Below are 26696 nucleotides of genomic sequence, written 5' to 3'. Positions count from 1 at the left end.
ATAAGCAGCACCCTCTCAGATTTCAATGAAACTTTGTGGGTGTGTAGATTTCGTCTACTTAAGCAACTTTGCATATTTATTTTTTTTACAACGCTAGACCAACATTTAAAAATTGCGGAACTTTTTTTTTTAATAATACTATCTTTAAAAAAAATTTAACTCAATAATGTTAAGTCCTACAAAAAATTTGCTATATAAATGAACTTGCATAATAAAATTCAAAAAAATTTAAAAAAATATTGCTACACTGAAGAAAAAAATGTTTAAAATTTAAAATTAAGATTTCTCAAAAATACCATTGTTTAAAAATTGGATTTTTTTTTCTACAGATAGGCAGACTATTTATCTATAACTCGTTCATATATCTCAAGATGGGCAATTTAAAAAAAAAGTTAACTTTTTCGTGTTCGCACTGAATAAAATCAATGATTTTTTTTAGTGTGAACATGAAAAATATTGAAATGTAGAGACTCATGTGAAACCTACCACTCAACCGGATTTCACTCAACAAGCTCCAAATGAAAGCTACACCAAAAAAGATATTGAAGACGTATGCAATCCTAGTGTGAATGATATAGAAAGTTTAATTTTAATGTTATGTTGAATTGGCAGAATATGAAAAAAATGTGTTCTTATTTCATAAATTTTTATTTTATCTTATTTAGAGAATAACTTATATATATTATTTCTTAACATTGTCAAACAAAGTAAATTTTTTTGGATGTTCCGTTGAATTAGAATATTTTTTAGCTGCAATTTGACTCTCGGCAATAGGCTGAAAACTGTGAAATTTTTGTGTACCAGATATTGTCTTTGCGTGATGAAACAAATCTTCTAGTTCTTCTGACATTTTTTCGTATTGCTCAGTAGATATATAACAGGAATTCAATGTTGTGATGGTTTTCTCTGTTTGTTTAACTGCCCAGTCGTAGAGCTCTCGTGAGGTTGTAATAGTATTTCCGTATTCTTGGGCAAGGCTTGCTCATTTTGCCATTCGTATTAAAGTTCCACCAATAGCATCACAGGGACCTTTGCCATGAGATGTTGCAAAGAAATGCCAATCTGCTTCCAATTTGTGCATTGATTTGAAGTTACATAGACTGGCAAAAATTGTTCTGTTCTAATAATGAGCAGCTGCTACATCTGACATAAATGTAATTTTGGAGAAATCTATTGATAGTTTCAAGAATTCTATCAGTTTTGAAATGAATAATTGAACTGCTATTGTACCAATACTACTATGCCAATACCTGATATTATTATAAAACTAACGTTTTCTATTTTACTGCCCTTCACATAATAAACCACAAAAGGGTGAATAGTTGCCTGAGCTTTATTCCAATGGTAACCCTAAACAGCGTTCTGAATAATAAATGAATCGTTCTCAGAGAAATAGCAAATTACAATTAATTCATCTTCTTTTAGAGATTTTTTTTTTGTTCCTTAGAAAAAAAGACTGTTCTTTACAAATAAAATCATGAGTGATTAACTTATCAATTTTATCTACGAAGTACGTGACAAACTCATCTGCTGGTTTCATAATGTTCTCCAAGTTACAACGATCCGTAGTTAGCCACTGTTGAAAAATTACATCTTCTTTACCACTTTATTCTAATAGTGCAGCAAGTTCGTCTGCAACTTCTTCATTGGTGGCACATTTCTTGCAAGCTCGAAAATAACACTCTGGACGACAAAAACTACAAAGCAGTTTATCCATAATTTCTTCCTGGGGTACGATTCCTAAATCATTTAGCATTAATTTTACATTTTCGTGGATTGTGCACACACATACATTATGAGTACCTTTACTATCAAGTAGCTTACAATGTTTAGGTCTCAACGTTGTAAATAAGGTGAAGCCAATTTCCTCAAATAACCAATTTCTTCAAATATTGTATATGCCTCTTTGAGAGACATCATAAGAAGTCGCTTCTGATCCCTAGGAAATTTCGGAGTTCAGACACGAAATCGTAATAGGGTCGTATCTACATCTTCACTTAAATTGCAAATAATGTATACCTACAGACAGGCTTGTGGTCGTGCCTACATCGTACCTTTTTTGTACCTACGTCTTATCTTAAACGGGAAATAATATATATTATCTAGGTACATTTTGTGACATTGAAACTGGTTTTCTGACTCGTTAAAAATATCTTGTTTGCGATTTATGTGATTTGATATATCGACACCCATATTTATCATAACATGTTCCGTCCATATCTCCGAAACTAGTTGACCCTTCCTTAATATTCAAAAGCTTTATAAAAGATCACTGTATTTTTCATTTGGAGTTTAATTCAATCTTATTTAGTGGTAGACGTGAAACACGTCTTTCAAAAATTTTAAATATGTCGTTCCCACCCTGAACGAAAAAGTTTTTGTTGAATAACTATTTTCCTTTAAAAGTGCCCATCTTGGGATGTATCAACGAGTTGTAGTTGTTTTTCTTTAGAAAAAGTTTCAGATTAAAAAAAATGTATTTTTGAAAAATCTAATTTTTAAGTTTTAAAAATTATTTTTTCAGTGTAGAAAAAATACTTTTTTTTTATATTTTCTTTCAAAAATCTCATTTATTTCTCTACAAATCATTCTTTGGCAACATTTTTGTAGGACTTGACATTATTGAGTTATAATTTTTTGAAGAAAATGATGACAAAAAAGTTCTGCCCTTTCCAAATGTTGGTCTAGATTTTTTTTAAGAAAATAAGTATGCAAAGTTGCTTAAGTAGACGAAATCTATACACTTACAAAGTTTCATTGACATCTGAGAGGGTGCTGCCAACCATTTGTCGAGTTAGCGTGAAATTCGTCATTCTACAAATTCTCAAACCGGTAAACATGCCTTAAAGTTTCACGGACTCCTCACATGGATCTGACACCGATATCCTCAGGGACCTTTCATTAAAGTGCTCCGGATTTGCGTTGTACTCTCGTCTCCTAGAAGTTCGGAGGTAGAAACTTGTTCCGACATTTCATTCGTGATTTTTTTCTATATTTGCCCTGAGAAAGCTCGGGACTTGTAATGGCAGCACATTGGACGTGTCCATGAAGCTCTCCAGGTGCATTCTTAAAGTTCCTTAGACCCACCTTCAAATCGTGTAAATCCCCTAGAAAATCAACGAATCTGTAATTGAAGAACATTGATCGAAATCCTGTGAACCTAAATCGTGCATAGTTCTGGTTTTGGTTTCCATGAAACCAAGAGGTTACACACTAGAATTTTTTCGATCTCGTTGAGCTGAGTCGATTGGTATTTGACATTTTTTTCGATACACCTAAAACGCAAGCGTGTGTTTGAGTGTGTTTTTTAGAAATCTATGGATTCCAATATCCTTCACTCCAACTAAGTTCGGTCAAATGGTCCAAACCGTTCTCAACCCACACGTCATTGTGCAACCTGAAATAATTGCACACTCTCATTCTTCATGTCACTACCTCAATCAAAACGGAAAAAATGCCAACCGCTTCGCCGAGGAGAACTATTTCCGCCTGTTATCGTGACAAAATCACATTGTTAATTTTCCGTAAAACGTACGAGAGGAAAAAAATGTCACTTTGAAGAACATGTCATTTCCCGGCAGGGCTCGTGTTTGCTCGGTGAATAAATTTCAGGTGCAACGAGTTTAAAGTTCCGTGTCCGCGTTAGAAGACGAGCGGTATGCTAATGTTTTCCCTTTCCTCGATCAAATCCCTCCAAAGCCTCAGATTAACTGCTAATAGCGACTTTTCGTGCACTGGCAGCAGGGTTCGCTTGCATTTTATGTTTGCTTGGGACATGCGGTTCATAAATAATTACCTCGGGAAAAAATTAGGTTAATTGGAGCCCGTGCCAGAAAGTTTCCATTTCCCAGTGTTTTCATCACATCCAAATTATCAAGAAAAACATTATTCAATTTGCCGATTTAGCGAAAAGGATGTAAATCATTACCCACCCGTCAGATTGGCACAAGCAATTCTCAGCAGTAAGGCCCTTTGCACTATTATTTTGTATTACAAGTACCCGTTGAAATTATGATAAATTTCCATCAGTGCCGTGTGGTGGAACAAGCGGGTTTTCGTCGGGGAGGGAAATTGCATTCAGATTCGGTTGTTATTTTCCAAAATCTGCCTGGGAAATCGCCCTTCCCATCCTTGGAGTGCCGTGGACCTGATGCGGAAAAAACATAAGCGAATTGGTAAGTGTGGTAGTGATAACAACCGGGCGCCCAAACGTGTAATTTGCACTTCTTCATCCTCTTTTGTTTCGTTTGGAGGAGGCACACAAAAAAATGATAAATAACATAGACAAGTCGATAGGAAGGATCCCCGAAACGCCGACGGGGAGAAGGAGGGGGAACTACCTACGGCACAGAGGAATCAGGACGGGGGTAATAACGTTGCTGCATAATGCATACATGGCAGAATTGCGGCACATGTGCCGACGACGGCGACGACGAGCTCGAAAGTTACTGTGCTTCGTTGCACTGAACTGTTTTACCCTTCCTACAAAGAAGGGTACACATATCGCTAGGAAAAGCGACTTTCCATATACCATTCACTGAGACAAATAAAGTTAAGAATTTCATAAGGCTCCACTTATGAACGACATATATGAATTTTATAAGCGTGACTTATGAATGATTTTCGTCTAACATGAAGCAGCTCTTATACGCCTTTAACCATCTCATTTTCCCGAGCGATTAAAGACGAGTGGACAACACATGGGCCCCACAATCTCAACGTCCATGGTTCGGTGACAGTCTGCTCCGTTCTATTATTTTTTTTTGTCAACGTTATTTTTCATAAGGCAAATCAATGAAATTCATACTTATTTCTTGTGGCTGAAATTTATAAATGGTTCTTATGGAATTCTTACGTTTCTTTGCCTCAGTGTATACTCTGCTGGACGATATCGGAAAATGTATATGTGTGTACGTGTGTAGCGACAATATTTATTAGCAAATGTTTCTCGGCAATCACTGAACCGAATTGGACGTAACCACCAAATGATAGGTAGGATGGCCTCTAGAACGCTATTAAATAATTTAGGCATCAATCAGCTGGTTCCGGAGATATGGACGAAACAAGATCCGAAAAACACGGATTTTGAGAGCAAAGTCGTGTTTCTCGACAACCACTGAACCGAATTAGATGCTAAAGCCACCTAATAAAAGGTATTACCAACCGGTGGCAACTAACGATTTTAAATTGGGTCACTACTTGACTAGCCTATTGGTCCCAAGCAAATGGATTAACGTACCCCATTCTAGTCTAAATTCTAGAACCACACTATATTTGTTTTGATTCGCTATGAAAGTTTGACAGATAATATGAGGGGTTCGTGGATTTTCCCATGTTTCGAGAGGTGCATCGATAAGCTTGGGACCGAACATAGTACCAGAGCTGAGCCAAAAAATTGAGCATGTTTCTTCGGGACCTTCTAGTCTTAGACTTACCTCTATGATATTATGGTTCCATAGAATTTTGAATAGTTTCAGGAATGGTTTTCCGGTTTCGGAGATATAGCCGGAACAAGTTCCAGTTAATCCTAATTAAGTTGTGTTTCTCGGCAAAAACTTAACCGAATTGGACACAACAATCGCTAAATGAAAGGTATACCATAGAACGTTACATAAAATACTTTAGGAATCGGTCAACTGGTTACGTGTCCGAAAAACACGGATTTTAATAACTATGTCGTGTTTCTTGGTAAAAACTTAACAGAATTGACGCAACAACCGTCAAATGGTAGGTATCAAATCATGATCATAATTGTGTATGACTGAGATTATTTACTTTACCCGTGATTATATCGAACCGTATTATTTTAGGTATAGGGGAAATGGATATAATGTCGGCCTAAATGCCCCTCATTTGGGCCCATACATAAATGCAGCAATCGATTAGATAAAATAGATAAATAGCAGATTTTTAGCGATGGGCCCAATATTAGATCCATTGGCCAACATTAGAGCCATTTCCCCTACATATCGTTTAGAAATAATGCTACTTTTCTTCCATGAATGCAGACTTAAGCAATTTCTGCTGAATTTAAATAAGTAGGAAGGGTCAGATCTCACCATACGTGAATAAATTCAAGTTTTTTTTGGTGTTGGCACTGGAAACTAGGATAAGGTGAATTTACTTTTGGGGCCTCCAAGGGAACATGCAATAGCTTTTCTCTGCGAAAGTTACAGTTGCGGATTGGTGTAAGAAAATAGCAATGAATGAAATATGTCATGCTTTTAAAAAAATGGTTTATACTTCAAATCACTTCATATGGTTATGCTATTAACTTGTGTTTCTTCCTGAATCTGCTTCCTTGAAAGATGTTCTACCGTGTCATGTCCATGAATTATTTTTGACGTAGAACTACGTCTTCCTTTGGGTCATATTAGGAAATAGAAAATCAAACATGTAACGAAAATGAGGGGTGTTTTCAAACGCACATTTCTCCAAAAAAAATAATATGAAATATGTCATGCAATACGCTATTCGACGTGGAATTTATCCAGCTATTTTGAGGCATATAGTGCAAATATTGAAAATAGTTGAACAACTAAGAAATTCACCTAAAATTGATAGCATCAAAATTCCCCATACATTTGCTTACACCACAAGGTGTCTTTCCTAACAGAGACATCACAGTTAGTACCAAACGAAACAAGCCGATGCCGTATTTTCTTTTGAACTTCGGAAGTGTTCATATCGTTCATCACGAAGCAGCTAAACACAGACGATTTGCGGACCAGTTGAAAGGCTCCCCGCAAGCATCTTGAACCAAGTACCAAGATAAGTAGGGAAGAAGCTACATCGCTACTGTGAGTCATCTTCACTAAGCGCGTCATCGTCATGCCGAAGACCATCAAGCTCGCTCACCGTATCCGTGGATAAAGCGCCTATAGATCTCAGAATTCCCCAATCACGACAAATAACGAACAACCCGGTACCGTGCACCAAACCCACCGCTGCACAGTGGGGCAGCGAAGGCATTCGCGTGGCCAAAACCTCTAGCGCCGTTGGTTTGCTTTCTACAGCGATACAATATTGTACAAAGTTTCTCAATACTAAAAGCGCCATCTTTTGAAAGTTTCATATTAGTTCATTTTCACGCCACGTAGGTGGCACTCGAGTCTATCTTTTGAACGGAGCATCCTAGCTGAATGGTTTTTCCGGCAAAGTTGTGTAATTTAAAGTGTTGAGAAATGTTGTCGAAGACATTGAAACTCTATGACTCACATTGGGCAATTAGGAAAACTAACCTCTAAAATTGCTACGTTTATTTCCATTGGCTATGCTTTTTAACATTGATCTTACATTGCAATTGATTTGCCTAATGGGCTCTTTATCTTTGATTAAATGATTGATTTAATGTTTAATTAAATAGAAGAGTCTGTGCCTAGAGGCACGAACGGAAACTTGACATAGGACCACCTTTGCTCAAGCGCAGCGCATCTGTATCTGTCGCTTGAAATCTGACAAAGTTTTCTTGATTTGATGTCTTCGCATGCACGGGTTCATGATTTTTACAAGATAAAGAGCTTGAAAATATCATTATTCAAAATTCCCTTTCTTCTAGTTTAGTTTAGTTTGAAGGTCCTATACACCATCGGAGGTGCAAAGGGCCAACGTGAAAGACGTCCATCCTGGGCGGCTGCTCGCTTTTGCCTTAACCTGGGCCCAGGTCAGGCTTCTATCGACTTGCTTTATTTCCTTGTTGAGGCTCCGCCGCCATGAGCCCCTGGGTCTGTCTCTGCTGCGATGTCCTGCCGGATTCCAATCCAGCGCTTGCTTGCAGATTTCGTTTCCGCCCCGTCGAAGTGTGTGGCCGACCCACTTCCACTTACGCACTCGAATTCCTGTTGCTATCGGCTTCTGATGACATCGACAATGGAGCTCGGCATTCGAGATCCAGTTGATCCAGATCCAGAATTATATACCGCAGGCATCAGTTGATGAAGACCTGCAGCTTCCTGAGCGTTCTCCGCTGGTACACACCACGTCTCGCTGGCGTATAACAACACAGATTTTACGTTCGAGTTGTCGCTCTTAGTCCCACCGTCCGACGCGATTTGGCTGCCAAGATATTGGAAACTTTCGACCTTCTCCACTGCTTGCCCCACTATCGTAAAGTCGTGTTGACATCCAACGATTTGGTCTTGATGACGTTGATGGTGAGACCTGCAGCAGAGGAGCGTTCGGCTAGGTCATTGAGCTAACTCTGCATATCAGAGCGCCATTGTGCTAGTAGAGCACCATCATCAGCCAAATCGAAGTCGTTGAGATGCTCCATGGGTATAGACTGACAAAGCAGCCCACGGTTCGGTACACGGTCAATTGCACCCACCATGATCTCGTCGATTACAATGACAAACAGTAGCGGTGATAGTATGCATCCTTGTCTCACACCAGCAACTACCCGGATAGGGTCGGGCAAGGCTGCGTTATGCAGAACTCTGCACGTGAAAGCCTGATACTGCGTTTCGATGAGGTCGACGATTTTATCCGGGACTCCCTCCAAGTCGGTCGAAAGCTTTTTCTAAGTCAATGAATACCAAATAAAGGGACTGTTCGAATTAATTGACCTGCTCCTGGATGATGCGGAGCGCGACAATATGGTCCACATAAGATCTTCCGGCATGGAATCCTGCCTGCTGCCGCCGGAGAGTCACGTCGATCTTCTCCTGAATCCGATTCAGGATAACTTTGCACAGAACTTTGAGAACAATACACAGTGACATGATGCCTCGCCAATTGTCGCACACAGTCAGATCCCCCTTCTTTGGGCCCTTCACTAGTGTAGGACACATTTTTTAGATATACAATAATTTTTTCAGAGTCTAAAGTCTTGAGAGTTGTCGTGAGATTAAAAAAAATACTAAGTCCTGGAACAACATAAAAAAGCCTCAAGAACAGATTATTTGAGATTTAGAAAGTTTCAGCTAGAACTTGATTTCTTTCTAAGAACTGGATTGGAAATATTACTATGACCAAGAACTTGAAATTGGACTAAGTCCAGTATTTTGAAGACTTCTCTGAATTCTTTTGCTAATTCGGAGAAGATTCCCCAACCGCAAGGTTCGATATACGTTAAGTCACCAGGGTAGGGTCTTCTGAGTTGTTTTTACGGGGCCTCCCTTAGCTCAGTCGGTAAAGGCGCAGCTATAAAGCAATACCATGCTGGAGGCGGCTGCGTTTGATTTCCGGGCCGGCCTAGGCATTTTGCAGGTTGAAAAATTTCCCGACATCCCTGGGCACATAGAATATGATTGTGATTGCCTCACAACTATGCCAATGCAAAAATGGTACAGGTTTATAAAGCTCTCAATTGCCAACTGTGGAAGAGCTTAAATAACAGCTTAGTTGAGAGCCGGTGTTAAGTTCCAGTAGGGACATAATAAAGCCAAAGAAGAAGAAGAAGAAGGGCTGAATTTTGAGGAAAGATCCAACGTTTGTGGAAGGGTAAGATTTTCTGGCTCGTGTAAATGAGAATTTCAGCCTTTAAATTCTCCGCTGATGCTGAACACTTGTTTGACTAACGAGGAATTTCGTAAAAACAAAATCGCTGATTGATGCTGATTTGTTTACAAAAACGAAGTTTTTCCCTTTCCTCTCCCCGTACACGACCTTCCTTTCCGTTCTCCACTTTCGTTTACCCGCAGCATACTCCACTCCCCTCTCCCACAAACTGGAGAAGCAGAATTACCTTTATATAAATGGAGGCTCCTTGGATAGATCTGCGAATCTTCTGGATGGATTTGAAACACTTCGATGGTGTGTTTGTATTTGTATGGAGGGTGAGTCTGGTAAACGTTGGGAATCGAACTAAGGAGCTTAGATGGCAGATCCAGCATGCTACGGGAACGGGAACCAGAAACACCAAATACTAGTTCCAGAGCTTCCCGCGAGCAGGTCCAGTATACCATTATACAGGGTGCCTTTGACCAGTTTCACTATCTTTGGAAACCTTATTATCTCTAGAATTCATTCTAAAATTTCCTCTAAATTCCTTTGGAATTTTCATCAAAATTTTTGAATAAGTTCTTCAAAGTGATTGTATCCGGAAATTCTAGTAGTTGAGAAGATTATTATTTTCCAAAGAGAGGACGAAGTATATTTTTTTCTCGGTTCATCATCGAAATTCACGGACCTCTCTCGGTGATTTATAATTTCCGGCTTTTTCCCGATTTCCCGGTTCACTGGTCACCCTGTGTCCAGTATACAATATTTCTTTTTTCAGGATTTGTTTTCCGTACTGAGTTCCAATTCTACCGACGCCAATAAGGCAGCTCTCACACCTCATGAACCGGGGATCAACGGCTTTACTTCCCAGAGATTTTATGCCTCAGAAAATCCCGGGATTGAACTCAGGCCTTTTGGAGAGAGAGGCAATCACGCTTACCACTACCCCACCGGCGCCGCTACAATAGGTCTTATCCATCTGAATAACATTACTAGAGATAGAATTCTCCTATTCAGGCATGAAAAATCATTTGCATTCATTTCGTGCATTCATTTACATTAATTTGACTCTAACTTTTTTTCTTCAACAGCATTCCCCAAAATGATGCATAGAGCTTTTGTAGGTTTTGTTATTAGCTACAACTTTTGTCAGAAAGTCAAATCCATATCTCTTATGCATGACGAAGCAGTGCGAAGTGAAGCCACTACTGTTTTTCAGTGAATGTATTTTGCATTCACTGAAAAACAGTAACAAGTTCTGCCCGTTCTAGTTCGTGAAGCATAAGAGATACAGATTTGAGCTATGACCAAAACTTGTAGCTAATAACAAAACCTTCAAAAGCTCTACAATTCATTTTGCGAAATGCTGTTGATGAAAAAAGTTAAAGGCAAATGAATGTAAATTAATGTATGAAATGAATGCAAATGATTTTTCATGCCTGCTCCTATCTAGTCGAAACACAGAAAACGAAACAAATTAAGAGAGTGAGTAACTTTTGCTAATTCGTAAGGATACATTTCTAAAAGCGTTAGTCACTCAGCGCATGCGTAACCTACGTAAAAGTGGCTCACTTTCTGAATAAGATTCGTGTTCAGTGAATGTAGACTGATTAAGCAAGCCTTTTGAATCAAATGTTACTAGCGATGCATGGTGAGTGAATTATGAACTAAGAGGCCAATCATGCGATAGGCATTGTCCATCCGAATAACTTCACTGAATACAGAAACCTGCTTTCTGGTCGTGCTGTCAAGTTAAAACATGGAATTTGATGCACATTTCACACTGAGCTTGACTATCCGGTATCCAATTTCTAGCCGAGATGGCAATCTAAATACATTGAAAACGAATATTACTCCGAGAATGAGTCTTTTTACTGATTCGTATGGATAATGTTTTTAAATCGTAGGTTACTCATGCTTTGAATAACCTACGCTTTAAGAACATTTCTCATACGAATGAGTAAAAGTGACTCACAACTGAGTTAAAGTTATTCACTCTCTGAGTTAGTTTCGTTTTCAGGGTGCAACGCAACGAACACCCCTATTTATCACTCGGCAGCCAAACGATGACTGCAGTCAAACTTTCTACGTTTCGCTTACTTAAGCATTTGGATTATCATTCAATGTCCCTCCTTTTTCTGTATTTAGCTGATGCAGGTGAATGAATAGAAAAAAAATGCTACGATGACCACGCTGCAGCGAACAAGTTCGAGGTTGACACGTCCAGCGTGTAACGCTGAATGATTATGCGGCTTCGGCTTGTGTTGTTAGGGACCAACTTCCTGATGGCTGTGTTAGGGGTGAGCACCTTGCGGTCGAAGAAAATGTATAAGAAATTTGAATGTTTCAATATTTCTTAATGTATAGCTATTTAAATATTAAACATTTATAATGTGTGACATACCACACAAATCTCATAATACTGCCAAATCGATCGACATAAAAATCATCAAAATCCATTGATAATTGGCCAAGTTATTAGCATTTAAAGTCAGTCCCATTTTCGTTGCATTTCCCTGGATTGGCACCCTTCCCGAAATACGTAGTCCTACGAAGATGAACTCTCTACAACTCGATATTGAAGGGATCATCGAGTTATAGAAGAACAATCTTATAGGAAATCAACATTGCAGTAGCCATGAATTTCATTTTTACAATGGTTATACAACTTGATATCGAGTTGTGGAGAGTTGACTGTATTCAAAATTTCGAACATTGACAGAAAATCAGGATAATAGAATTTAAAAATAGGTTCAGGATACTGGGAATTTTTAAATGTTTTTGGACTTAGAAAACTCAGGATTGTGGTACTTTAGATAATATTTCTGCTAGTTTTGAACAGGATTCCGAAGGAATTGAGAAAAATTTAAAGTAATTAGACATATAATTCCAAAATAACTTCTCCGATTTTGTCAGCCCTCCACGCTTCACGCATCAGGCTTTTAGCTTTCAATAATTTCACATAACCGTACTGAGTGTTCACTCGGCTGTCGACAGAAGCAGGCCACTCTCGATGTGTGTCACACGATCGTCTGTTTACTCAGCAGCAACCATTGTGCAATACTCCTCATTGTTCTTCATCACCAGTTCTTTCGGTCGATGCGTCGTCGGTTTTAGAAAGCAACCGTTCCGTGATGGGTGTGTGAGTGCTGACCACGTTTTCCGTCCATTGCAGCAATGGATGCGCTCTGCCCCCCGTTGGCGATACTGCCATACAATGAAACCACTGGGAGCGGCTCCGTTCTGATCGAGGAGGCTTATTGGATAGCGGAAGATAAAGTGTTTATTATGTTGTACCTTTTGAGTATAGTTTTTATAGTGAACAAGAATCCTCGGCTCTGTAAAGTTAATTCGATTGAGCCTTCCAAAACTGTATTATTCATGTTCAAGATGGATGTTTAAGGTATACTTTGGTGCAACAAAACCACTGATATGCGTATAGGTTTCGTAGAACCTTGACGAGCTATTTTAAAGGTTTAAACACTGTAAAGTAGTTTATTGGGAAATTCTGAACAGTATTCTAAGATAGTTCAGTGGAGGATTCCAAGACAATTCTCACAAGAATACTAAGGTAATCCTGAAAAAAAATCTACTGGAATTGTAAGAAAATCTCGTGACAAATTCTAAGTAGTATTTCAAATTAGTTCTGATTAAAATTCTTAAAAAATTACAAAGAAAATTTAATGGAGTATGAGTTGTGAGGAGAATTACAGGTTCATTATCAGCAAAGTTTAAGCTCATTTTAATCAAGCTTAAGGCATTAAAAAATGAAAGGAACATAATCAATTCAATTCAAGATTTTGAAGCAAACTCAAAGGGAATTCCAAGCATATATCCAAAGGAATTCTAAGAAGAGTTTGAATATAAATGCGTGAAGAATTGCAATGGAATTTCGAGGAAAAATCTAAGGGAATACTGATGAGAATATCAAGCGAATTTTGAAAGGAAAATATAAGGCAAGTACTCCAGGGAGCATTTTGGAATTCTCCTCAATTCTCCTCCTGGAATTCGGTAAATCCTGTGGAGAATTTGCAAGAAGCAATGAAAACACTGTTTTTCACAATGAGCAAACCACCTTACTTGTTTTTCGAGCTCCGTCGATCTAGTTTCCCGTACTAAGTACCAATGCTACCGACGCCAGGGAGGCAGCTTCCACACCTAGACCCTATTTATCGACCCATCAACTCATGGACCGGGGACCATCCCTGAGGTTGAACCCACACTCTTTGGAGTGAGAGGCAGTCGCGCTTACCACTACACCACCGACACCGCTGTTAAAATTCTTGGATGATTTAAATCAATATACAGTCATCTCTCTAACTCGACATTGAAGAGACCATCGAGTTGGGGAGGTAAATTTTAGAAAATTGTAGGGGGAAGCGGTCGAAGTAGTCTAGTTTTACATCACATGGCCGTAATTCTCAGTAACTGAGTCGAATTCAACTCAAAATAGCAAAAAAAAAGTGGCGTTACTCAATAAGTGATTAAAATTCCTCCACTTTTCCAGGAAAAACTGCTTTAATATGAGGAAAATCGAACAAAATTTTACTTAGCCTAAGAGTATATCTCTCGATTTTCCACATATTCATCAAGGGTTCAATTCTTCATGAATAGGTAACTCATCCTCTCCTTGGTGCAATACTTGTATCAACTCAATTCATGACACTCATATAGAATGAAAATCTTAGATCTTAGCGAAATGGTAACACGGAGTCACAGGTGTTGGGGTGAAGGGTTCTGCGATGCTTATCCGACGCCACTAATCGCTAAGGGGTTCCCCCTTTATCGATTCGACAAAGCACACCCTTGTTGTCAACTACTGACGTAGTCAGAAGGAAGCGCCTGAGCATCGGAAACAGTTCCATATAGCCACGAAACTGTCATACCAGCCCACCACCAACGGTACACTACGCAGTCGTATCACCATCTGCCTGACACGATAGGCGCTGTGCCATACACCATCATCGGAATCGAGTCTGGAACCTACTCCGGAACCTCATCACAAGCTTTCGTTGGATTTCAGCCGATGTTTATTTACTGTATTTTCACTTGTTGACACAAGACTGTATTGATCACTTTTGAGTAATTATGAGTAACTCAAATTTACTCTATGCAAAAATATTAACTCGGGGTACAGCTGACTTGCCCCTAGGTTTGCATACCATTCGAAAGCGAAACGTCGGGGCTTTCATTTGACAGGTCGAGAATGTTGGCACTTGTTTTAAAGGCTATCATAAAAGATTATCTCGAAAGCGTTCAAAACATCGGTATAAGTAATGTGAACCTGGACTTTAACCCGTATCATTTTCATAGGTTCTTTATCTCAAAAGTAAATTAAGGCTTGACCAAAGCTTATAACATTATCAATATACAAAAACAAACAAAAATTGAATAAGTTTTAATCGCTTTTATTTACGCACCGACCTTCAATCGAAGGCAGGTTCGCCAAAGAAAGTTTCTAAATCCAATAATAAAAGATAGCTTGTGAAAAAATGTACTCTATTTCCCGTATATCAAAAAGAGAGCTGGAAACTTACGCTGAGAGCTAAGAATAGCAAATTGTCACAAATATCAACTATTTCAAAGGCATCTAGGATAATTCGAATTTCATCGATAGGTTGTAAAATTTTGAAAATTTACTACTGTGAGGCATCGTGCAAAATGCAACAATGTTAGGACCATTCCTGGGCTATACTTACTTTCAGCTTTTCTTGACCTACAAAACAACATCCTCCTCAGCATCGTTCGTGCGATCGTTTTACCCCCACCATCATGCATAGGAATTTACCGGCACGAATCTTGTGTAAATGTACCATTTTCCAACGACCATAGATACCATCCAAACCGAGGCTCGTAACCGGGATAAACTGCTGCTGATTTCAAAGTCACGATAAACCTCTCGAAGGCAGCAGAACCCAACCACAGGTGTGCAGCATATATAAACACAAAGCATGGAGCCTAGTAGAAACGACTCCCTTCAACAGAAGAAAAATGAAACATTGTACCTCTACTTAGGACGGAGTCGACTGACTATGACTGCGGCAGTTCATGGAACGAAGCCAATCAACTTCCCTGGGATCATACCACCACCACCACCACACTACAGTCGTGTTATAATGGTAGTAGTTATAGGCAGTAAAATGTTTAGATTCTTTCTTTTCGTTTTTTACCTTTAAATGCATTTTGCCTTTTTCGAACGGGGTTGTGTTGTTTGTAAAGGTACTCACCGGTCGGCGACAGCGCCAGCCATATGGGAGAGGATTTGAACTGGCAAAACCGGTTTCCTGCCATTACTACACTGCACAGTCATCCTACCAAGACATGTTTGAATACATCTGATGAATTTTATTACCATCCAGGTCGCGCGATTGACGTCGAACCTTTTCGTGCATGCATTCTTTATTGAATGCTGAAATTCGAGCCACAAACCGCGGGCAACCAAGCACCACTCACCGTTGAAAATGTGCGGTTTACGATTCAAATACGATCGTTGAACATACGATAGAAAATGAATTTATCCCAACCAACCATCATAGCCGACTCGTTTCCTATATGTATCCAACCTAAACCCGATTCACGAATACAATGCATCATCTTACATGCTTTTTTCCACGATCTCTTCTCCGGTCCATAGCTCTTTCCTCATCTTTGCTGCTCGTAGTTGTTGTTTGAATGGCTTCCTCCTATTCTCTATCATCATTCATTTTGATTATTACCTCAATTTCTTGTTCGATAAATTGGCTATTTTCTTTCTCCATCGTCCATCGGACCAGCCTCGAACGACGAACGACGAATGGTGCAAGGCTTTCAGACTCCGACTAAGAAGGTCACTTTGGAAATCAGGCATGTTAATTTCAATCGATCACACCTCGGATCGGATCGAAATTGACCAAACTCCAAACCGTCAGCAGAGGTTACACGATCGACCTTCTGCACTCGCTTTTTGAGCGAGAAGCTGCTAACAAAAAGAAGCATCTCAAACAAATGGTTCTGCAGCTGGTTCTTTTCATCGACCAGCATCGAACCCTACGCAAAAGGTGTGCAGGTACACAGAAACGCCCTAATGGGTTCAAAAATTCCCGATCAAAACAAAAGACCCTTCGTCGTCGTCGTTTTTTTGGTGCAGGTCGGCTTCACCACTTGGTTCTCCCTCTCTAATTGCATCGAAAGTGACAGTAATTTCCGGCTCGCTCGATTTTTTGTTTCGCCCGTTCCATACATACCGTGAGATGCCGGGGTGTATAGCCATTTGGAATCGGTGATTGCTAGTTTCCTATGTGCTACTGCTGCAGTCTGTTAGAGTCGGTGCTGGTTCGGTAATTGAACGGTTGAATTTTATCAGTTCGTCACCTTCCCCCCGCCTTTGGGTCTGGTTGGTGGTGAAGAGACGGAGATATTTATCTGTTAAATGACCGACGAAGAGGGAAGATTGATGAAGATGGAGTGCGTCAAGAGAAATGTGGTTAGGATGAAACATACACATCGACTTGATGGGCGATTCATCCAGATCTAAGACATATATTGGGTGATTCGTCAGATTGGGCAATTCCATTTCATAATCAGGGTAGGCATGCGTTGCAATTCTCGCATTTCTTCGAACCCAGGATTTAAATAAATGGAAAACTGATGGGCAACCCTAGTACTTGATGGGACAACTCTACTCCCTTAGCTCAGTCGGTTAAGGCGCAGCTACAAAGCAAGACCATGCTGGAGGTGGCTGAGTTCGATTCCCGGTCCGGTCTAGGCATTTTTCGGGTTGGAAAATTTTCTAAATTAACAATTACACGTAAATTTTCTTTAAAATTGTTGGATCATAGCAATCACTGGAACACTATATAAATGATGCAATTGACAAGTATTGATTCATGATACGTTAGACTTTGAATAAAGAAACATCTCTAGTATTTATCAAGCTATCTTTCTATTCCGGAATTACTTTCCGGACACATCAATTTGTCGACGAGGATTCAAGAACCAGAAGCGATGGCAGAACTTCAGGAAGCAATTCTCCATATGGCAGCGCTCCTACAGAAGCTATCGGAACCCAATCAGGTCAATAGCAACCCGGAGCAACGGATAACAAACCTCCACCTTCAACAAGCGATATCAGTGCCTGCAGCTGGTGAAATCTGAAGCAGAAGACATCATCAGCATCGCCCGTAACGTGGGTAGATCACCTTTTCGTGGTACGTTACAGGATGTAAGATCTATCACCGATTCCTAGTCCTGACTACTTCAAACTAGGGGAACAGGATTTTTCAGTAATCCAAGGAACACATCTTAGTCCTTGTTACTTTTTATGCCTTGTTGATAGTGACAAGACTCGGCTTTGTCTACCGAGGATGATCTTGAAACAAGGAAAAAAATGAATTAGTTGTCTTCATCTATGTGATTCCTTATCTTCTATTCGTTGTGCCCTAGTTTGAAGTGGTTAAGACTAGGGTTCTGATGCATGGTCATTATCGGTGTCATACCTTAATTTTGTTGCTAAGGAATCCAATTTTGACTGACAAAGGGGCGCGCCTTTGGAGGGTGTTTCAACACTCCGAAGGGTATAAATAGCGGGACCTTTCAATTAGAGTCGGATCCTTGCGATAAATGCAAGAGTGGCAACTGTAAAAAAATCGAATAATACTTCAACATTTCTCAATAGTGCACTAAACTAAGGACACGGGATATACTACAATAGATCAAATTACTGGTCGCAGTAGTGTTAGGTCCCGAACAGAGAAAACAAAAATCATCAGCTTCGGAGGCAAAGTCAACCGTGCTTGCAAGGATTTCGATTTCAAGATCGTGAAGATTGACCAATTCAAATGCTTGGTGTTTTTCTGCGGTCTCAAAAGCCATTGCTATGCAGACATACGAGCCAGGCTACCCTCCCGGATCGAAGCTGAACCACCAGAAGCTCCCGTAACACTTCAAAACTTGATCGACGACTATCAACGGCTCGTCAATCTCAAGACGGACACATCGATGATCGAGCGTGAGTCAAGCTCGAAACCAACGGTGCACGCAGTTCAGGAGAAGAAGGGAACCTCCCGACAACAACAGTCTTCGAATACGGAAGGTAAATCACCTCCCACACCTTGTTGGCAATGCGGCCAGATGCACTATGTTCGGGATTGTCCATTCTCGAAACATGAATGCAAGCAGTGCAACCGTATCGGCCACAAGGAAGGCTACTGTGGCTGCTTCTCCAAACCAAAATCCATTCAAGCTGGGGAGGAAAAGAAGTCATCGAACAAATCAAGCAAACCCTACAAGGTAAAATCCCGAGGCGTATACATCGTCAATCACATCGCTCAACACTCAAGCAAGCGAAAGGTCGTGCCAACATTCATCAACGGTGTGGAAACCAAGCTACAACTGGACACAGCGAGCGACATCACGATAATCTCGAAGCAAACCTGGAACTATTTCAAGACCAACAATTGAAATGGCCTTAACTCCATTTTGTAAACAAACCTTGTAAGGCCATTTTCTCGCGAACCGAAGTCCACAAAGGCAAACCAACATAATGAACAGGTAGGGAAAATTCTCCTCTACCCAATTGTGGTTTAGGTTTGCGAATGAAGGTTTCGGTTCGCGAGAAAATGGCCTTACAAGGTTTGTTTACAAAATGGAGTTAAGGCCATTTCAATTGTTGGTCTTGATTTGGGCAAACCTGCAAACAAGAAACCAACCATTGAAGCAATGAACGCGTCAGGCAAGCCGCTCCATTTGATGGGTGAGTTTGAATGCGAAGTGAGAATCAACGGCAAAACTACACAAGGAAGATGCTTCGTCACAACGGCTGCTAATCTGAACCTGCTAGGCATCGACTGGATCGAACTCTTCGATCAGCAAGCAAACGACCGGGTTCGTATCTGTGCGGGCTATTCAACAGGACTCAACGCGGCGTTAGAAGCTAACCACTACCCGCTACCCACTCCGAAGGAAATTTTCGCCCAACTCAATGGCAATTCCGTATTCAGCATCATCGACCTCTCCGATGCATACTTGCAGCTCGAGGTGGATGGCGATTCAAAAAAGTTGCTCACCATCAATACGCATCGGGGTTTATTCCGGTTCAATCGCCTCGCTCCAGGGGTGAAGTCTGCACCGGGAGCATTCCAACGACTGGTTGATGGAATGATTGCGGGAATACCTGGCGTCCGCTCTTTCATCGATGATTCCATAGTATTCGGCCGGGACTTGGAGTCGCATGCAGCATCACTCAACCAGCTTTTCCTACGTCTGAAGGAGTAAAGGGTGTCCACGATGAAATTGCCACACACAAAATTGATTCGCAAAATTCGAGTTTTCATCCGATTGCCATCAAATTTTCAGGGATTGAGAAATAACTATTAAACTTCATTTTACCATTTTACTCGTATTTTATTTACAGTCCATACGCAAATGCCCGCACCTTGGCCTTAACCCCGGCCATAAGAGTCTGCACAACCTGTGAATCAACCGTTTTTTTGCATGTAAACCCATACTTTCTTCAGTTCCTCGACTGTCTTCACTACCTTAGGTCGTTTAAGAAGGTGCTGCTTCATAATCGCCCAGTACTTCTCGATGGGGCGGAGCTCCGGAGTGTTGGGAGGGTTGAACATTTTCGGCACGAAATTGACCTTATTGTCCGCATACCACTTCAGCACGTCCTTGGAGTAGTGGCATGAGGCCAAGTCCGGCCAGAAGATTGTTGGGACGTTGTGGGCCTTCAGGAGAGGAAGCAGCCGCTTCTGGAGGCACTCTTTTATGTACACCTGTCCGTTCATCGTGTCCTGGGTCACGAAAGGTGCACTCCGCTTCCCGCACGTGCAGATGGCTTGCCAAACCAGGAATTTCTTCGCAAATTTGGACATCTTCTGAGTGCGGACATGCTCCGGAACGCTGAACTAATCCTTGGCCGTGAAAAACAGGTTGCCGGGGATCTGTTTGAAGTCGGCCTTCACATATGTTTCGTCGTCCATGATGCAGCATTCAACTTTCGTCAGCATGTTGAGGTACAACTTCCTGGCACGGGTTTTGGTGGACTTGTTCTGCTTCTCGTCGCGATAACGGGCCTTTTGTACCTTGAACGTTCGAAGCCCAGCCTTAGTTTTGGCCTTCTGGACAAAACTTCGGCTTAGGTGCAGCTTCTTAGCCACATCCCTAACGGAGGCGTTCGGATTTCGGTTGAAGGCCCCAACTACGCGGTTGTGATTTTTGGTGTTGTACGGAATACTTTTTCCTTCACTTCTGGGCTTCCGATCGGTGGTCAACCGTTCCTCGAACCGCCTAATCACTCGCGACACCGTGGAATTCGCGATTCCCAACGTTTTAGCGATGGAACGAACGAGATCCTTGTTCTCGTGATGAATGCGCAAGATTTTATCACGCACGGGCTGTTCTTTCGACTCCATTTCCGCGAGTTTTGATCACAGGACTTTAAAACTTGCAGGATGTAAATAATGCACTATGAACTAAATCCAACCAAATTTTCATTAAATTCTACCCAACGGTTAAAAAGTTAGAGCAATTTCATAGTGTGGCAATTTCATCGTGGACACCCTTTATGTATTCTACGTCAAGGCAGAGAAGTGTAGTTTCTTCCAGTCACAAATCCGCTACTTGGGACACATCGTGGACCGACAAGGTATCCGTCCAGACCGCGAGAAAATTAAAACCATCACTGCGATCGTTTCTGGGCGCGGTCAACTTCTACGGAAGATTCGTGCGCAACCTACAAGAACTGCACTATCCCATGGACAAGCTTCTCAAGAAAAAAAAAAACGAAGTGGAAATGGACATCCGAGTATCAGCAAGCTTCATCGTGGCAGCAGACGCATCAAGCACTGGCATCGGTGCAGTAATCTTTCACCAGTTTCCCGATGGCATCATGAAGGTTGTGCAACACGCTTCGAGGACACTAGCACCCACAGAACGTAATTATGGACAACCTGAAAAGGAAGGACTTGCGTTAGTCTACGCATCGACGAAGTTCCATAAGTATTTGCTCGGACAACATTTCAAATTGTTGATCGACCACAAGCCATTGCTGTCTATTTTCGGTTCGAAAAAGGGCATTCCACTGCACACTGCAACGCTGGGCACTCACGATGCTCAATTACGACTTCGAAATTCAACAGGTGTCCACCAACGACTTCGGATGTGCAGATTTGTTATCCCGGCTCATCGACCGAACCAATCCACCAGAGCAAGAATTTGTGATTGCAGCACTCACCATGGAAGAAGATTTGGTAAGCATCCTGGCAGACACAACGAAAAAAGTACCAGTTTCTTTCGCAGCACTTCAAAAGGCTACAGCAACAAACAGCACTCTTCAAACCGTTGCAAAGCATATGGTTCTCTTCGATGCTGAAGTCCAATCCTACTACAACAGACGAGAATCGCTCAGTGTAATCGATGGCTGCGTGATGTTCGGCGATAGAGTCCTCGTTCCCAACATGTTTCGACGAAGGATCCTGCAACAATTCCACCGTGGTCGTCCAGTAATGGTTCGTATGAAGGCAATTGCAAGAAGCCCGGTATGGATAACGAGATCGAGGAATTCGTCAAACGCTGCTGTTCCACAGCTGGTAAAGCTATGACGAAAACGACACTAGAATCGTGGCCCATTCCAAGTAAACCCTGATCACTGGATTCACATCGACTACGCAGGACCTGTATATGGTGTCTACTTTCTGGAGGTGGTCGACCCGCACTCCAAGTGGCCTGAGGTGCACGTAACCAAATCGACAACAGCGAAAGCCACCATCAAACTATTGAACCAGTCATTCGCTACGTTTGGTGTACCCGAGATAATCGTATCCGACAATGGCACTCAGTTTTCAGGACACGAATTCCAAGTATTCTGCACCAACCTCGGTATTCGGCACAACCGCACCCCACCTTACCATCTACAATCCAACGGTTTGGCTTAAAGATTTGTTGAAACCGTGAAAAGAAGCCTTTGGAAAATTCGTTCGGATGGAGTAGAAACGCTTGACTTTTTGGCTGGTAAACAGTAGTTAAGAATTTTCTCACCACGTGGCATTAGTATACATGTACACTTCTCACAAATGCTATATCTTGAGATCCTGATCAGATAGAAAGTTACTGTCTACGACAAAGTTGTTCAGGAGGTCAAGGTCTTTTGGCTGGCGAACAGTAGTTCAGAATTTTCTCACTGCGCTGCGTTAGTATACACGTGCAATCGTCATATATTCTACAGCTCGAGATCCCGAACAGCTAGAAAATTACTGTCTTCGGCAAAGTTGTTTAGGAGATCAAAGCTTTTGGTGAACAGTAAATATTTCAGAATATTTTCGGTATGCGGCGCTAGTGTGCATGTAAAATATTTGTATATGCTAAAGCTTAAGGTCAGGAACTAACTCTCATTTACGTCTACTTTTAGTTTCAATTTTTTTCCAAGTCAATTCTGAGAAAATCAATCATGATTCTTCAGAATAAATTTATAGAAATAGTGTAACTTTGGGTGAACCTTTGGTATACAAAATTAAAAAATGATATTGAGCAATATGCCTCTTTGTATTTTCATTCAAAATCTTTAAAATGTTCTAAAAAGAACGAATATTGGAATTTTTAGTGCGTGTCCATAAACTTATGTTTTTTTTTTTTTTTAGACCCCTCGATAAGACATTTTGAAATTATCCTTAAATGAAAGGGAGACTCTAAACATTCATATGGTGGAAGTTTCGGCAATATTGATCTTTTAAGATAATGTTTTCCGTCTGAGATACGTGTTACAACTAATTTATCAGAGGTATACAAGTGGAACGACTCAACCCAATTTAGGTCTCCACAAATCTGCATGAAAATCTTCACCAGCAAAAGAAATCCAGAATATATTTGTCTTATCCCACTTAGGCTGATGTAAATTGTATTTTTATTTTATGATATTTGATATGCGAGAATTGCCCGCCAAGTTTTGAGAAATTTCTGAACTACTCTTCATAAGCCAAAAGATCTTTATCTACTTAACAGCTTTTCCAAATACAGTAAATATCTAGCTGTTCAGGATCTCGAGATGTTATATATGCGAAGATTTCACGTATATCCTAGCGTCAAACTTTGCCCAAGACAGTAACATTCTATTTGGTCAGGATCTCGTGATATTTTATATGTAAAAATTTCACGTGTATACTAGTGCCGCTTAGGGAACTCTCAACTATTGTACACCAAGCAATAGGCTTTGACCTCCTGAACAACTAGCTCGAGATATTTTATATGAGAATTTCACGTGTGTTCTAGCGCCGCGTAGTGAAAAAAATTCTGAACTACTATCCACCAGCCAAAAATACTTGTCCCCCTGAACAAGCGCCGCGTATTGAGAAAATTTTGAACTATTGTGCACCAAGAAATAGGCTTTGGTCTCATCAACAACTTTGTCGACGATAGTAACTTTCTATCTGGTCATGATCTCGAGATATATCACATGCGAGAATTACACATGCATTCTAGCGCTACGTAGTGAAAAAATTCTGAACTACTCTCCACCAGCGAAAAGGTTACAATCTCTAGAACAACATTGCCGAAGACAGTAACTTTCTATCTGGTCAGGATGTTCCATGTTGTAACCAATGAAGTCAAATCCCATGTAGTACGGACACCGTTTACGCGGTTTCCATTAACATTTTCTCTATTATCCGCATTTTTGGGAGTTAACTGTGATAAAAATTTAGCTTGTTTAGTTAAACACAAGTTTAATAAGGAATACCCGTTGGTTTCATATCGATTTGTAGCTCGGCTGCAAAATGACAATGGAAAACTCACACTGTTGTACAAAGTACTCATGTTACAAAAGTTGGCGCGAGTAACGGAGGTGTCTGCGAGTACCATCCTAAAACACACCATCTCAACCGACCAGCAGTACGGCAGACTGTTGTTTTGGATGTCCTTTGTTTCGCCAATCGGTCGACGGTCAGCCAGATGAACAAGGGAGATCACTTTCCCTTTCGATGGCACATACATTGACGTCATCGATGCAACCGATGGATCGGTAGCCGATAGCTGGTGAGCGCGAGAGAATTTCGGTGAAGATGTATTTTGTATATGTATAAATTCACCACAGATTGTTTGGTTCAGGTTTTGTTTTAGGAGTAGTGGCAGGTCAAAATTAGTGTTAAGTAATACAAGGTCGAAGACGGTCCTGCGTGACCAATTTAGTGTTAAGAGAAATGTAAATAAATGTAATTTGGTAGAGTCCTGTTAGTAAAGAGTTGTGTTAAATGTAAAAAGAGTGTTTTCTGTGCTGTGGCCATTACGGAAGAATCACCATCACCTCATCGAACATCCCAACCCATCCAGCGAGCTATCAACCGGTCCAGGTATCCTACAGGAGGGTTAAGAAGAGTTTACAGCATGGCGATTTGGTGTATGTCAAGATTCATCAAGCAAATTCTTGGCAATGGGAACCAGCGACGGTCATCGAGAAGGTGGGTAACGTTATCTACAACGTTTTTCTCGGAGATAGGCATAGGTTGATCCAATCGCATGCTAACCAGATGAAAAGTCGAGTTCAAGAAACCAGTCCATCAGAACATTCGGCGCCACTTTCGGTTTTCTTCGACGAGTTTGGATTGACCGTTCCAGCACCAGCCATTCCTCCAGAAGAACCTGCAACAACACCGCGTTTAGAGGAACAACTTTTGGACGACTCAGAAATTCTAGAGTTAACGGATTCAGATTTCTCCAATCAAGCATTAGACGCCGAATCTGAAGATATTGACGATCCGTTTCAAACACTACTGGATGACAAAACCTTAGGAGGAAAATGTTGCAATGTAGCAATCACTGGAACACTATATAAACGGTGCAATTGACAAGTATTGATTAATCGTAGTTAGGTAGGTTATCACTTTTTTCAATTCAAATAAAACACATCCCCAAAGGGATATTCTGTAAACTAGTTGAAAAACGCAAATATTAAATTAGAATATCAAATTAAACAAAGATGAAGAGCCAAGTAGGCTAATCAATTAAAATGATAAATCAATGTACTACCATAATCAACAGAAATAAACATAATTTTACTACTACTAAGAATTGATTAATGATACGTTAGACCTTGAATAAAGAAACATCTCTAGTATTTATCAAGCTATCTTTCTATTCTGAAATTAGGTATTTAAAAAAAAATTAAGGAGAAAAATATTTTCTTAGATCATTTATATACATTTTTGTTTTTTTTTTTTTAGAAAACAATCAAAATGTAAATTTTTTGCCACGACTGTAAGCCGCGCGGCCCTATTTATACTTGAATCAGTTGCAAAATGCACATAATTTTCTAGTTTACCGAAAAAAATATTCTTGAAAACGCCATGAAAACGCTCTCTACTATGCACCACCACCCAAATTGACACTAATAAAGTCCCATAAATTCCGTTACACCCAAAAAAAACTCTCAACTTATCATTGTCACTTACATATTAAAACTTCCCCAAACGAAACCAATTAGTCCACACATTGCCAAACCCGACGACAGACGTCCGAAACTGGTCAAACCCTTTTCTCCTTCTTCTCCCAAAATAACATACTTTTGCTTTTCAGTCCCCGCAAAACCGAATCAAATTTTTCTCACATTAGAGATGAAACAACAAAGCTTTTTGACTTGGCACCATCCCGAGCGAGAGGACACCGAAAAAATGGGAAACTCATATCATAAAAGAACAACAGCAGCCCATGATGCGACTCTGCAGTGTACCGTCTGTTTACTTTCACCGAAAAAGAATCGTTTCTTGTACATTTTTGACATCAAGGTTCTGCCTCCCGTTCCCGAGGAAGAGAGCTGAGCAGTTGGTGGTTACATCAGAACTTTTTTTGTCCGACGACCTGAAGATGCTCTTTCCGCGCGCCGTACATGTGTGTCCCATATATGCCGAGAGTAATCTCCATGCAGGCTGAGAGAAGGCAGATGTTTGGAATATGATTTATGCTTTGTATCTGGAAGCTGGAGTGTTTTTCTTGTCACTGAAAGTGTACCCTTTGCTCTCGCTTGCATTGCTGCTTGTTGGACCAGATCTGGGAAGCGAGATGGCAACGATTTTCACAAATTAGGAAAAATTGATGTTTTGATAACCCCGAACCCTGTTCATTTGCTAAATGGTGGGGAAGGGTCCACCAGACAATTAACGTTGCCAAGCTGGCTATCAATCAAGCTGTGCCTTTGATTTGGAACGTATATACGATGAAGCAGCCCAAGGCGAACCGCTTTCCATAAAGCGACTGGGTACACACACACGGACGCATGATTCGATTACTGT

The 26696-nt window shown here is 40.6% G+C and overlaps 1 protein-coding gene across 6 annotated transcripts in view; it reads right to left on the bottom strand.

Moving 5' to 3' along the window:
• sdk (sidekick cell adhesion molecule) overlaps window positions 1–26696 on the bottom strand; it is a 362757-nt gene that overhangs the window by 315206 nt on the left and 20855 nt on the right. The window lies entirely within an intron of this gene.

This window comes from Ochlerotatus camptorhynchus, unplaced genomic scaffold (assembly GCF_037179485.1).
Source record: "Ochlerotatus camptorhynchus isolate MF236.1 unplaced genomic scaffold, CSIRO-AGI_Acam_v1.1 ptg000300l, whole genome shotgun sequence".
Classification (NCBI taxonomy): domain Eukaryota; kingdom Metazoa; phylum Arthropoda; class Insecta; order Diptera; family Culicidae; genus Ochlerotatus; species Ochlerotatus camptorhynchus.
Note: the sequence above shows the minus strand (reverse complement) of the source record. Positions and strands in the feature narration are given on the sequence as shown.